Below are 16817 nucleotides of genomic sequence, written 5' to 3'. Positions count from 1 at the left end.
CCTAATCAATATTTGGAAATGTATATACACCTACTTAAGCCTAGTACCTAAAAAGACACGTACATAATGACCGCTGACAAATTGCAAAATGATGAGTGTACGTCTGTTTTCAAAGTCGGATCACTTAATGTTTCCTTCTATGCTGCCAGTATAATTTGTCTGCCTGCCATTATGTTCTCTAGTGAATTGTAAATAAATATCCTGACTATCATTAAACCGGATATTGAGCGGAAAGGAATTATATTACAATATATAAATTACATGCAGAGTGTTCTGTGTACCTGACGGTGACTGTCTTATCACCTTTTATTTACAAGATAAAATTCTTCATCCATTCCATTCTTTACTAAAGTTTGTTTTTAGTCTAAATGTAAGTAATTGCCTACACATAAACATTTGCACATATATAAATCGAAATAATGCTTATCATAATAATTGCTAAGCTACTAACTGGGTAAATTAGCTTATATTGTTTATCGAAGGATTAAAGTATTGTGTTTCTCAGCTAGTGGTATTGAAAATATTTAATTTCTTTTGCACTATTTTTACTTATTCCTCAATCTGACAGAACCGGAAGTGCAAATATTAGCATTGCTCACAATTCCCGCAAACATGTAAAGTTATTTTGAAATATAATACCTGTAGTATGAAAAAATGCTATAAGTAAATATTTTGCACAATATAGTTTGTTTATATATAGGCTTATATTGTAAATAATAAATTTTTATTCAAAAAATATTATGAAAATCAAAATACTTTAATTTATTGCACTGAAAAGCACAATAATAATAGTCACATAAGTAAAATTAAAATAGGTCTATTGCAAAGTATACAAACTATAGTAAAACAATACATGGACAATTATGGTAAGTTTGGGGATAAGTTGATCCTTACTATGAATATATCATGATATCTGTAGAAATTGCATCTAAAACATTATTATACTTGTATTAAAAATACAAAAATTAGTTTAATTATTTAAAATTAGAACAAATAACATCTTTATACATAGTAAAGGTATACTGTAGACATCTAATTTAGTGAATACTCAATTTAACGTATATGTAATATTACTAACTACAATATATTCCTAAGTTTGTATACTGTAAATGCTTGCTAGACTGGGTGCCTCTTCTACGGATACCCCTATTTCAATCACTGTCAGTTACAGTCGGAAGTTGATTTAAGGCCATTTTTTGCGACAGGCAAATAGTGAATAGACCTACGTTGCCTTAGCAGTCAGATCAAGGGCTACATATTTAATCTATTCCAAATGTAGAACCTCTGACTTGATACTTAGAAGCAAATTAGAGGTATCTAGATTAATTTCTATCTTTATTGGGCACTAGACCATAGGATCAGCTCCCGAAAAAAGGACACCAGAGAACCTGTAGTATTCATATCCAGGCTTGACTAAAGGGATAGCAAGGGATTCAGTTTCCCACTTTTTTCAGATTTTAACGTAATCTTAAGCATATGGAAATATTTAATGAGTGCCAGAAATCATACGGACCATCGTTTTTGGCATTCTTGAAGCGGTTTCGGATATTTATGACTCAGAATTTTTCTGTGGAGGATGAATCTCGCTAACGTCGCTCACAATCTTCAACTGACATTGTAAACGTCATTCCGGTAAAGTCTAACTTTGATGAAAATGAATGGTTGACCTCGGAAAACTCACAATGGGCACAATGGGCTTATTGGCCAATTGTGTTACCGTGTATTTAGGAAAACTCAGGGTTTAGAAAAAATATCTAATATTCTCACAAAAATAGCGTGAAATTATTCATATACTTATTATTATTATTTTTTTTTTATTATTTTAATTCGATTTATTAAATGGACTACGTAAGGGATCATTAATTAATTTGGCCGTCTATTGTTTTTATTCCAAAGTGAAGTATTCAAAAAAACCACCTGGATTATGTAGTTAATGTAGCATCACATTTTCTTTATTAATCTTTGGGACTCCTTTCTGAAATTTCTTGCTTCAGCCCTATTGAAACTTAGCATTAAGAATTCAATTCAATTATTTACAGAAAAAGGAGTTGGTCATAAAGAAGATGTAATTGCTACACCATCAAACACATAGCGTCATCTTCCTTGTTGTTTATCACTGCTGTGTCATTTCAAATGGAGCTTCATCCTTTTTAAAGTAAACCAATTTTCACATAATATTTTCGTATGTGTACTTATATCATCTGTTACCATATGATTATGATTACTAACCTTATAATGTTTCGATACAACGGTCTTTTTTTTGCAACAAGTAAAAACAGTATTATATTGTATTATATTTTTTTTACTGCGAAATTATGCTGATATTTTATAATTTTATAGATTTTTTTCGTGCACGCCGACGGATTTCCAAATATCTAGAACGAATGCAATTTAACCTTTTCTCGTCTGTTGTTTGTTATAAGACAGCATAAATAAGTCAGCGAGAAGGGTAAAAGTGCCGAGATGCACTAACTCGGAAAAGGTTCAACATAAGTTACATAGTATTTTAAATTTGATTTAATAGAAATATAAAATTTATTTATTAGTCCAAAATATCCTTTTAATCAAAAGTAAAAAATTATTCGCTTATATCTCAAAACTATTTTGACAGATTCTTTTTATTGTCGTTGTTGGATTCAATAGACCAAAATATTTCAGAAATAATTCCATTAACCACTGTGTGAAATTGTTCTTTTAAAATGTGATCAATAAATTTGTGAAATAAGTAAATATTGCTTGATGAATTTATCCGTTTTAAAATTATTGCTCATCAAAATTAAACAAAAGTTCAATGCTTTTTTTTATAAAGAAGTTTTTCGAACAGTAGTGAACTACAATAACAAAAATTAATTTTATATTATTTTAATTAATTGAATTTTTGGATGACCATACTGCTGTTTCGAGTATTGCCAAATACCCATCATCAGTGGTCTTGGAAATAATTTTTATATTTAATTATTCGTTAATAATTTTTGAGGCTGTAAGTACCAGGTCAGCGCTCCTTAACCAACTGATCCAAAGCTGTACTTGACTTTTATGTTTGCACATTTTTCTGGAGTTTTCTTAATTTGTTGTGAAAGTTTTTATTAACAAATCCACTTGCTGAGTTATATTAGAACGAAATCATAAACCAGCTGTAGAATAATTGAATAAATTAATTATATTATTATTTTTAATTGCTAAATTTCGATACTTTTCTGTTTGTAGAAGCATTATTTTTTTATTATAAAATTAAAGTTTTTGGTTTAGAAAACATTTTACATCTGCAATTGTACTAAATTTAATATTAATCACAAAATAAATTTATGACAGAGAGTTGATCTTTAATTTAGATTATGAAATGATTATGACAACATTATTCCGAAGTAAGTGAACACGAATGAGACAATTTGTACTTTAATATTCTTAAAATAGAGCTGTTTAAAGACTCATCCAAAGAAAAGTTGAGAATTACATTTCATATATGTTTTTTAGACATAATTTTTTTTTCGATACTTTGGTTAAGTCTACGAAGATACTGCAAAACGCCAGTAGCACTTGAAAATATCTCAAGTGACTTCTCAGCACTTAGAACGTCTCCAACTTTAGCACTTAAGCAGCGTTGAAGAACGTCTGAAAAGCGTAAAACATTTTGTAGCACAGCAGCAAGTAGCACATTTCCAACAGTTATTATTTGCTTATGGTAATTTAAGAGCAAACACCGCATCATCTTTATCAACATTCTCATCATGATCGCCATGATCGACATGAGTAAATGCACTAACAATGACCACAGTAAATACGGGGGGTATCGGGAATAATGTATAAAATATAAAAATATTTTAAAAAACGCGATTAAACACCTCTTAATTATTTGGATACACGATTTGGCTTGGCTGAAGATTGTATGTTGGTGCTTGAGCCAAAGCTGTTAAGTGGCGACAAGCAGCAATTCCATTTCCATAAGTTTTGTAACTGTAGCAATTGTTGGAGCGCGAGCGACAGAGATAGAGAAAGATTTGGAACATGTAAATAAGGTATCTATCACATGTGGATAATGTTTGGCATAGGCATGTTTTAAATATTGAAGTAGCTTTGCAGACAGACAACTGAGTCGTGGGTTCCCTAAGGGGTGTTTACGAATTTACTGTTTGTTCATTTGATGGACTGATCGAAACTATGCCATTGTGTGTGGTGTTAAAGGTGCTGCTGCTGGTCTTTATCTTGTCTTCTTGAAGTTATTTTTATTGTTTATAATCGTTAAATAAATTATATTTACACAATGATTGAGTTACTTATACGGTAATTTGCATAAAAAGTTGATTTGCATAAGTTTTGAAAAATCATTTTCGAATTATTATTATATTTTTAAATGTAAGCCCTCATAAAAATGCAAAGCTCAAAATACTCGTAGTAAGCAGAAGAACTGATCATGACTGTGTGAAAGGAATCTTCAGTATTTATAGATTTTAAGTATGAAGAGAAGCATTTTTTTTTACAATGACAAATAATATTATAAGTAGATGATACATTTTTTAAATTAATACCAAGGAAGGATATATATTTTTATGTTTTCATATTAAAAACAATTAAAAAGAAATCCAATTACTTATAACACAATGATAAAAAGTGTTTATTAAATTTGAAAATGGTTTGATATGTAAATAAGTAGACGTCACAAATCCTATAAACCTTATATAAATAATCTTAATAAATACGACAAATTTATTTGGCATATCCGTATACCTGTTAGTTAGCAAATTAGTTTCTAAGTTTTTGAGGTTGAGGTTTTTTTCTGTGGGTTTATTTTGTCAAGTTCTATAAAAGTTAAAATTTGTAGATAATGTCATATTATTTTTTTTAAAAAAAGATTCACTAAATAAAGTTAAATGTCTAAATAACTCAAATATAAATTAATAAATATTTAAAAGCATAGACTAAATATTTACTAATTGTATATGAGTTTTATGAATGCATATTTTTTCTATTATATGAATTTGCACGTCTTATATTATTGCGGTTATAGAAACAACTTACTAGTACACTTAATTACATTCTACTTTCAACGATTCCTCTGAGTCTTACTCTGTTGTTTGCTTTTCTCGTCATTTGATTCCAGGAATGCTGTGCGTCTTTAAGGACATTCGCCATGTCTTTGCTAAGGCAAAGACATAAATTATAGGATCCATAATTTGTAAAAGATTACTAATCAAAGATACACTGTCACAATGCTTGGAACATAAACTTAAAGAAGTTTTGCAGAAGGAATAGCTTTATAACAGATAAATTTATGCAAGCCATAGATTATAGAATCAACGGTTTTTAACCTTTTAGAATTAAGAAAAGCAAAACAAAACTCATATCGTATTACGAAGTCAGTAGAATCATGTCTGATTTAAAATGTATCTCTTTTCAAAGAGAAAGTAATGATTTTTATGAACAGAAACATATTTATTTCGACATAGGTTAAACCTCGGAAATTTTAAAATTTATTGTGATATTGTCTGCCGATTTTTGCAATTTTCAACAATATTACAACGAATACATGATCTTCTAAATATGTAGGGGGTTTATATATTTTGTTTAAATATTGGTTATTGTTCTTTACTAACAAAAATGTAATTCGCAAAAATGTAATATTAAAAATTACATATAATTTGGTGTACATATCTTTTTTGCTTAAAGCAGGTATTCATCATAGACACAGATCCAAAACTTTTGAGAAGTGCTCTCAACGTAAAGCAGAGACTAAAGAAGGGACTAAAAAAAACTGTTCAGCTTTTACTTATTCAAAATAATATCATTCAAAACATATTGTGAAATGTTTTAATGGTGGTTCCATAGTTAATTCAGGGAATTACACACAAAACCAATAACCTAAGTTCGTGATTATATAGTGTTATCGGAAGACTCGAATAGAATACTAACATGAATAGAGCAAACGACGATCAAACAATTATTAAAATTCGAAGACTTTGAAATTGAGATTTGTAGTATCACAATTTAACTAAGGAAACTAGAGAAAAATGTAGACAGAAATGTCTACAAAGCAAAAAAAAGTCTAGATTGTATTAGAAATTAAGTGATTTGTAAATAAACCAAAATAACAACTATTGTAAAGCTAATTGAAACAAAAATAATTATTTCAAGAGCATTAAAAGAGCAAGGCTCATTAAAATTCGGCTTGAAAAATATTTTACCAAATGTTGAAAGAAAAGCTTAATAGCGATATCGACAAAAAAATATGCTCAAAAATATGTATTTATATAAATTGATACTGTTAGTTATTAGTGAAAAGAATTCAATAAGATACTTATGTTAGGAGACTAAAAACAGATATGGTGCTTAATATAAAAAAACAAGAAAAACAATGTTTCATTTTGTTCATAACAGAATGTTTTTTGTAACATATCTTTAAAAATTATAAAAATTCCGTAAAAAATTTAATTTGTCTGACGAAATACTAGAAATTACTTTAAGGACTATCAACGTACCATCAGCTTCAATTACTGGACAGGTTGATGTTTCTACAAACAATGTAGTTCTCGTACGGATTTAGGAAAGTATATAAATAGTTTTTACAATAGAATTCAGAGATCATGTATTAAATCTGCAATATTTATTTGAAAAATAAAAAACTTTTCAATATAGCTTGTGCAGCTTAGCGCGAACTATGAGTCTCAATTAGTCCATAAACAAGTCGTACACTGAACGAATGTGAAACCGTTTTCGTTTCCGGATAAGAACTCTCTTGAGAATATTCCCTTTCTGCAAAATATTCTATACTAAAAAGGCATGATACAAACCATTTGGTGATCATGGGTGCTATTGTGTTATCGAAATATATTACAGACGTTGCCTAATGCGTCAATGAAAAGTCTTTTTAAAATGAGAAATCTTGTCAACTTTGGAAATTACAAAGTTTATTTAGAGCTTGTTTTTGAGTATTTCTTACTAATATTTGATAACTTCGGTTTAACAGTTATTTTTATTTACTGTGACATGAACTTTATTTAATCTAAGCATTGATTTCCGAAACCATTTGTCGCATACGCTCAATCCTACAGTGTTTTGTAATACTAATCGTTTCTTTTTAGTTGTATCCATTATGGATAATTCTTTTGCTATAAAACTAATCTGCAGATAATTTCAGACACTTGAAATTAATAAAATCAGTTTTCAGTATATGATATAAGGATACATTGTTACCTCTAGAACGAAAGTTAACGCAGAATTGGTTTTAGTTCAATTGTACGGTAATGTGAACCAAAAAAGATGTCCTCTACATCACAAATTGTTTTTAAATCTTAATCTATTCTTTTAAAAATTTAGAACTCTAAAAGTACTGAAGCTATAATTAGGGAATTCAAAAAGATTTTTCTTACATATCTTGTTTCGGAATATACGTATATACATACATATATTATTTTTACGCAAGACATCAGTATGTACATGTATTCTACGAACTATGAAAAGTGTGCCAAACATAATATTATTTTTTATTATAAATTTACATGCGTCTTAAAGCGATTAATTGACAATTTAACCTTCTGAGTCCTCATATCACTTTGCGACCCCTGTTTTGAAAAACGAACGCAATCATTTGTTTATACAAAATGGCAGCATCTGTTTGCATTAATTTCTTTAATTGATAACAGTGCGCATGGGCACGCACTCACGCACGTTGGCACGCTACGCCATTATCAATTTGTATCTACATTCAACAATGATACATACATATGTAGATATGTTAATATGTATCTTCTCGAATTTCGGTACAAGTATATGTCTGTATCTAATTTCATTCATTCAAAAATGTAAAAGTGCATGTCTTATCTAATGTTTTAGTGCAACGCCATAAAAACAATTATGAGCCATGCGCTAAACTCGAACCCAACCGTAACAACAACAACAACAACAGCAACAACAACAGCAACAACAAAACAATCAAAATATTATATGCAGACAATTTCGTGGAGTTAAAAATTAATGAAAACGTTGGCACTCCAAGCCAAGTGCAGCCAACTGAAACGAAGCGCGAAGTGACTATTTTGTGGTTTATTGGCGCCAAGTGCAAGCATTTACTTACCGAAAACTAAAGGAAATAGCTTGAGAATAATTATTGTACATTTATGAAAACTAATAGAGTTATTACTAATATCGCATCAGAGAAACGTATTAATTTTTATACACAATTATTCCAGTGCTCCACTTTATTTTGATTGCACAGTTACCGACTACATATTTTTAAATGTATTACGTGTTGCACTGTAATAAATAATTAAAGTTGTGATATATAAATCAAAGACTAAGTCTATTTTACTTACTTACTTAATTAGTTGGTCATTACAGATCTAAATCGTCTTTGACCTCGTCCAGAAGCCAGTTCGATCAGTGGCTTGTTCCAATCACTGTTGGTAGTAGCAAATATTTAAATACCGCTGATTCCACCGAATATACCGTGTTTTCTACTATCTGTTGTATAATCAAACACCTTTCTAGCCGGAACATTCTCTTTCATTTACACGACATTATACCAGTTCATCTTACCATCTAATTCGATACTCGTTGCCAATGCGTAAGGGATTATAGATTTTCCAAAGAATTTTTCTCTCGAATACTTCTAATGTCTTCTAATCACTGTTGGTAATTGTCCAAGCTTCTGCGCCTTACAGAAGGACATACATGATGATATTTGTAGAGTTTGATTTTTGTTTTACAAGAGAGAACTTTATTTCTCAGTTGCCTAAATCACTCGAAGTTACATCTGGCAACAGTGATTCTTCGTTGAATTTTTAGGCTAAAATCATTTTTGGTATTTACAATAGTTCCCAAATAAGTAAATTCTTTCACGACTTTAAATTTATAGTTGATAACAGTGACGTGGGTCCAAAGGTTCTGGAAATTTGCACGTTACTCCTTGCGTTTCTTCTTAGTGAACTATTTGATCGAAGTCAATACTTCGTTATTTTTTTAGAAGTATTAAGTATTAGTATTTTATTTAAAAACTTATGAATATGTTCTCCTTTTTGATGTTAATTTTTTCTTCTATATCATCTTTTCTAATGACAAGTCATCATTTTATCTTATCTGGTAACTCTTAGGGACATGTTATGATTGTAGTCACGTTACGGCAATTGTTGTTACTGCCAATGCAAAATAAAGTAAGCTGTCAATGTCAAATTGTTAGCTCCCAACGGTGCGGAGCAGTGCGACTATGGTTGATCTTTTGTGCTGCAACAGACCCGTTGAGAACCTCCTAATGCCAAAAAGGAACAGTAATGACTGTAACAATCTATCTCTTCGAACAGATCCATTTTGTTGAGGTGATAACGCAATCCATGGTATAAAGTATGGATAATTATTGTATGTTTTAAAATTATTAAGAAAGAATGCTACTACTGCTTACTATAAAAAATTCTTATAAAAATTCTATGAAGTTTTATTTAGACCATTCATTATGAAATGTTCATTTATCACACATGTATTTTTCATAATTATATTTATTGCTATGTCATGTCATAAAAGTCAGGTGAATTCTCAATTTAAACGATTGATTAAACTTTATTTGCTCACATTCGAATAATTTGCCTTCTGTCACTCTGTTATTTTCGCTGACTAAAAATAAGTCAGTAAATTAAGAAATGAACGCGAATAAATACGGAAATTTTTAATATAGCAAAACCAAATAAGCAACAAGAATAACAACAACAACCGCGGTGGGTATATGTAAATAATTAAAAAGTAACAAAATAATTCTTGCAAAAACGCAAAGTTTCACAAAGATTTTTAGGTGCGCAGAGTATTGGAATCTTCGGATGCGTCAATTTTTGTTATTTGTTGTGATTTTTAACGTTGGTCTTGATTTAAAAATATCACATATGTATTTCCTTAGCAAATTACCTCAAGGTGAGTTGTGGGTGATCAAACATTGAAAGAAAGAAGAAGTGTGTGTGGATATGCGTGGATACGAGTAAGTGAGTGCAAGGGTGAGTGTAAACGTGAGTGTGATTAAGCAAACAAGTATCAGAGTGTAGCCGTCATGTTCACTCGTTGTTGCGTATTTGGATAAGTTTTGTGAATTGCTGCGGGTCGCTGGTATCGCTGGTATCGCTTATTTAAATCTTTATTAGCGTTTCCAATTTGACCACTTCGGATCAGCAGACTTGAGTTAGTTAGTGTCATGACTTTCCGGACTGCAATCAATATACCAGTTCCAAATCCAGAAATAATTTTTTTTATTGATAGTATTTTTTTTGTTTTGTTTATTTCTTCAGTGTTTGGGACATGCTTTCGTGACTACCAATTTTTTTATGTTAATTCACTGTTGTTGTTGTTGTTATTGCCGTCCGTACAAAAATAATTGTAGCCAATTGTTGTTGTTTTTTAACATTAAAATATGGACTAAAATTGAAGATTATTGATTATGCAAATGCATTTTCACACTTTAAGCTATTTGCCAGTGTTTTGTGTACTCTGTCAAAGAGAATGAATGCGGGGGTAAGTTGATAAATATACACATTCATCACACACACATATGTACACACTTGGATACATTTTGATAAATCGTTTCAAGAAAAGTTTAAGCCAATTTAAAGTAAATAAAAGTGTGCTGTGTTCGCTGGATTCTCTGGGTTCTAGGCAATAAAGATACTCACGTATTTACATAACAAGTTGTACTGCGTTGTTCTGTAATTTCACTGCAAAATGCCACAAATAAAAAAACAAAAACCGTAGATGTGAAAATTAAAACTGAATTCTTGATTAATTTTCTGGAAATATTTTGTTTTCTTTTGTGCACATTTCAATGCAAATATTATTATGCATAAGAATAAAAGAACTCTTCACGATAAACAATATATAATGCATAAGAGATATTTGCAGGACAAAGGATGAAGCAACTTGTAGTGAATGGTATAATTAAAAAACAAACAATAAACTTAACACGCAGACTAAACGTGAAAATCTTTCATATTTTTTGCGCAATTAAATACAAGCAGATTCGATAATCACACTAAATACTAAAATAGCCAAATACTTAAAAAAATGAAATTTTTTTAAGAAAGAAGAAATTTGAATGAATACAGGAAATGAAAAGAATTGTAAGTCAACATGATCGATCTCTTAATATGATTTGATCGTCATATCGCACACTCTCTTCACAACTCGAAATTCGTCAGTTTTCAGAAAACACAAAAAATATTTTGCAGTGTAGTATCAAAAGAGATAACTGCTTTTTTCGACTATTTGGAATAATAAAAACCAAAGTGTAGTTTTGCGTGTTGGTAGATAGGTTTCGAGTTTCGAGTTGTGCCTCTTTTGATGAAAAAAGATTACATTTGTCTCACTTTCTTACTTATCTTATTAAATTAAAACTGGGAACTAACACTTGGTAGAACTAATTAACACTATCTAAACTTAATGATACTTCGTTTGTGATACATGAGATATTTATACGATCACCTTTCTGTAGATATATTTTCGTAAAACCCATTTTATATAAACTATAAATATACGACCCATAAGCTGCTGAAGAAATCGTCATTGAAACCTTTAGTATTGATATAATTATTTCAAAGAAAATTAAATGAAATTCTTTATTAATATAGGTTTTTTCAGGCATAATTGCACAAAAAAAAATTAAATAAATTTGAAATTATAAAACGATAAATTGGTAACGGTATATCATTGTCATCAATTGGAGCCTAAATACTAGGTTGGAAGGTCTAGAGTATGCGGACGACATTGTACTGCTTTCGCACTTACATCAGCAAATGCAGTCGAAAATTAATGAATTATAAACGAATCATCGAAGGTTGGTTTGGAGATAAGCCTCAGTAAAACTGCAATGCAATGCGTATAAAAACCGAAAACTAGACTCCGTTTACAATCAATGGACATCACATCGTAGACACCGGGAGCTTTACTTATTTAGGGAGTATTCTAAAGGTGGATCGAGGTAAGAAAAAGGACATCAATAGCTGCAATCAAAAAGCTTGAGTATCATTTACTAGATTGCGTAACACAATATACGTACCAACACCAAGGTAAAAATTTTTAATGCATGCGTCAAATCGGTATGCCTATATGAATCGGAAACCTGGTTTGCTAACTTCGAAATCGAAAGAAGATTCCAATCATTTATCAAGCGATGCCTGCGCAACATATTAGGCATATGGTGGCCTAGAACGATTTCAAATGAAGAGTTATGGAGAACAATGCACCAAACAAACGTAAACAGCGAGATAAGAAGAAACAAGTATGGTTGGATTGGACATACACTACATAAGCCTTATGAAGATATCGCACATGGTACACTTATTTCGAACTCCCAGGGGACTAGGCGCAGAGGCAGCCTAGCAATGACCTGGAGAAGGACAATTCAGCAGGCGACGGGCAAATCGTTTAACGAGTTGAGAGCAATACCACAAAATAGAAACCTGTGGTAGACTCCTAAAGGCTCCAAATGAAGTATGGAAATAATAAAAATAATAATTATTGAAATTTGAAAATTTCTGGAAGAGTATTTTGTCAAACTATTAAAAATAACTATTAAAGTTAGTTTATTATATTTCTATTTTTTCTCTCTATAAAAAGAATTATTATTATTACAATAAATTTAAAACAATTGTGATACGAAATATTTGTTTACACCATATATTTGCTATATGGATCAGTAATACCTACAAACGTTAAGATATATTATAAGTTTTAGAAGAATTCAATAAATAAAGCAAATTAATTTTATTTCGGTCAACTGGTCTAACAACTCCTTCAGATTCATTAAATTTCATATTTTATGCAACTTTTTTGCCTCCCTCGAATAAATCTGTCAAAAAGAGTTGTGAATTTAATGAAATCGATGCACTGAAACAAACCAAAAGGTAAAAATTGAATATTTTTTTTTTCACTGTCAAATGTTCTTTCATAAAAATGATCGAGTGAGGAGTTTTAATTTTATGACGTATTCCAGCATCGCCCAATAATCTTCACAATGACGATGGCGCCAAAAATTATTGAAACGCAACATGATAAACACACATTGTGCCACTGACCCAAACGCCCATAACTAAATGGACCGCACTGAAGATTCTTGTTGTTGTAGCAATCAAACGATAAGGTCTTGTGAATTCAGTTTGCTGCACATAACTTCGGTCAAGCAAGACTTTTACAACTAATAGACAGATAGACAGACATACAGAAAAATTTGGATATTGAAAGTAGTAAATTAGAGATTTTCATTAGCAATCAAGGTGCAAATGTGGTTTACAAACTAACTGAGTATACAAGATATTTAAGGCAAAAGAAATATATGAAATAAAAATACTCATCAATACTTTTTTGAATACAGCTGAGAAGTTGTAAAGTTTTATTAAAATTTTAATTAATGAACACGTATAAAATATTTACAATTTTAAGTAGACAATAATTTTTATATACAATGCTTGGTGGGAAAATCTTATTTTATGACATATAAGCATTTCTATATATAATTTTAAATGGGTAAATAATTTTCTTGTTGGAGGTTCCACAAATAAAATTGGAGGAAATGTTTTCTTTTTAAAGATCATTCGAAATTATTAACTTGATTTATGCAATTTAATTTAAAATGGTAATAATTAACATAATTCTAATTTTTTGACTATAAACTTTTATTTATAAATCTGGTTTTGAGTTTTGATTAATGTTTCTAGTTAGGCACAGAAATTTAGACACTGGAGAAAGTTCCATTTTAAACGCAATTTTATGTACTGTAAAGACAAAAAAAAAATACTAAGGGATTTATTAAACCATCCAAGATAGTCTGAAATATACTATTCCCCCATTCAACTTGTCCCCAAACTGAAATATCTTGACATTGTTCTCTCACCTCGGCATAACTTCATCCCACATGTTGACTATGCCATTCGTAACGCCCGGTTCAAGCATACTCAATTCAAAATTGCACTTCGAAGACACAACCAGCTTAATTGCAAACTTAAGCTGCTCTGTTATAAGCAGCTTGTTCGTCCTGTCCTCACCTATGCTTTCCTCATTTGGTCAGCCATTACTTCCGCTCGAATGGAAAGAATTCGCCTTCGTGATTGCACCAACTACATGCGCAAACCTAATGGCAAGCACTTTTCTCTATCCGTTACAACAATGCCAAAATCACTCGCATTGACGAGTAAAACGGTCTTGTCACTCGACCGTAGATACTTCACCTGGCTTCATAACCTCCACCCCGATGTCTTCACTCCTAATACCTTCCCAGAAGACCATATTCAAGCCTTGCACTATAAACCCCCTCAATACCTGTCACACTTCTTCAATGAGTGATTAATCTCACCCCAGCTAATTAGCCATAACCCCACCTCCTCCAGTATCTCCCATCCTATTTAGTTCATGCCCTTGCTTTCTGATTTAGATAAACCTAGTTCACTAGGTATTAAGTCAATTTACTATCTGTTTTCTCCCATGACTACTGAAATGAAGTTTCCACATTGCAGTGAAAATATTCTATATTCATTCCTAAGAGGTGGTTTTAATGGGTTCAAGTCTCATACTGCGGCTTTCAATGCTTCCCACCTACTGCAAATATAAAAAAAAAATCAAATATACTTCTTGCATTAAGTAGACAGGATATTGAAATGTTCACCGGATTTGTAACAGAGCACTGCAGGCTGAGGTGCCATCTCAACAAAGTGCTTATTCCAGTCCCTTATTTGCCCTTAATTAGAAAGGTGTGTGAAAGATCTGAACACATTTTCAGTGAGTTAATTAAACTCAGCAGAAACAGACTTATCAGTATTAGGTACAGGCTCATTGGCCCTGCAACAAACGGAATATAGAAACTGTTGAAGGTTCTCACTTTCATTAAAAGCCTAATGAACAGATATACAACTATATTTAAAATACTAGATCAGTTAGAAACAAATGGAATATTAAAACTGTTAAGGGTTCATTAAAAGCCTATTGGTCAGTTGTTCAACTAAATTTAGAATAGTAGATCACTTTAGTCACGTTACATAGTATTAATAATAACAAAATGAGGCTTTAAAATATGCATTAACTAATAAATCTGATCTACCCTACAGTTAACAGTTCTCGGTGTATCTTACAACGGAGAAGTTGGCAGATTTGTTGAGATTACACGTCTGTACTTCTACTACTAACTAAATATGTAGACATTACTCCACAAAAGGAATATATTAGCTTAGTGAATCTTTTTGTGTTCAATTCCTCGAAGCGCGTACTTACAATCAATTCAACCCTTATTAGGGTTTTGCATTAGGGTTTTGCATTGCATTACTGATGCAATTCAGCATCAGTATGCTGAAAACGTGCATACTGATGCAACTACTATTTTTACTTTTTATTACACAGAATACCACTGAAACCAATACACGGTTTTCCTTAATCTAATGGTAATCTGACTGTACAGCAGAACGCGTACATTAATTTGTTTCAATGCAAAATCTTGTTATATATAGCTATACCACCACATAGCAATAAGATAAGTAGCCAATTGAACATTTTTTGGTCATCTTTTTTAAAGTACACTGCAGGAATTAGAATAATTGCATTCAAAATAATGCATTTTCATTTTGAACATACCAAGAACCAATCAATTAAATTATCTAATGTAAGTGCTTGTAATTAAATTGCATACAATCCTTTTATTCAATGAGCTCTGTTAGAAAGCAAATAAAGTACTGTCATCTAGACAGTTAGCCAGTTAGTTATCGATATATCGACTCATAAAGCAATGCAGATTAAGAATATATGGCTTATATATAATTCAATGTTTCCTTCTCTTCGTCAGAAACATTTTGAGTAACTTAATATATCCTTTATTTAACATGAGAACGATCCAAAAAGATATGAGCTTATTCACTTGATCACTTTAACTACGTTTGTATATAAATTATTATTTATATATAAACTTAGTAAACGTATGGTTTCTCAGAAATGTAGATAAAAATATTATTATAGTTTTTGCTCTCTTTTTTCTAACTTTTTTACAACTTCTTAAATCCCTTTAAAAAGAGTGTTAGGTCAAAATTAAAATATCAATTTACGATTAATATCACCTCATTATTTGGCGAGGATTTCTGCTCTCTACTCCGAAAATTTAATTTAGTCAATTTAATCATATTTGATGAACAATCAATATGGTTAATCAATGTTAAAAGCAATATATGAATTTCAGCTAATGCAGAAGAGTGGGTAACTATTTTTATTAAGAAAAATACAGTAATTCTGCACCAATCATGTGCACCTCGAGGTAATGAATTAGCAGTATTGCCTTGCCATTTCAAAAAACAGCGCATATATCCGTAAATTTTGCAGCAATTAGTATAAATTCCAATTTAAAAATATTTAAAACTCTTTTATCATTATTCACTGTTTTGATAGTTCTTTTGTATCAAAAGCATATTTACGGTTCTACGTTTAATCAACAGTCATCCATCTTATTTTGCTTAAACCATCTTTGGTATTGGAGCAATAGAAACATCATTGTATTACTCTACATTTTTGCAAACACTTGAAGTTGGACGGTTACAAATATTATTAGAAATATCTTGATAGTAACACCACTTTTAGGATTCATTGTTGTATTTTAAAGCACTCTTCATAAAAAACAAATTTCCCCCGTACGACATCTATTTAATAATCTGCTGTAAGTTACAGAATAAAAATTTAAATGTTGTCGCTACAATTATACATTATTAAGTCTACATATTGGAACTAAAAAATAATATAAAATATCAAATAATAAAATTGATATTTCTCTATAATTTTAATATATTGATTCGCCGAGATATAATCACAGCCCGAGTAACGTTACCAAACAA

Source organism: Teleopsis dalmanni, chromosome 1 (genome assembly GCF_002237135.1).
Source record: "Teleopsis dalmanni isolate 2A chromosome 1, ASM223713v2, whole genome shotgun sequence".
In the NCBI taxonomy this organism is placed as follows: domain Eukaryota; kingdom Metazoa; phylum Arthropoda; class Insecta; order Diptera; family Diopsidae; genus Teleopsis; species Teleopsis dalmanni.
The sequence above is the reverse complement of the archived record's forward strand: the minus strand, read 5'-3'. Positions refer to the sequence as shown.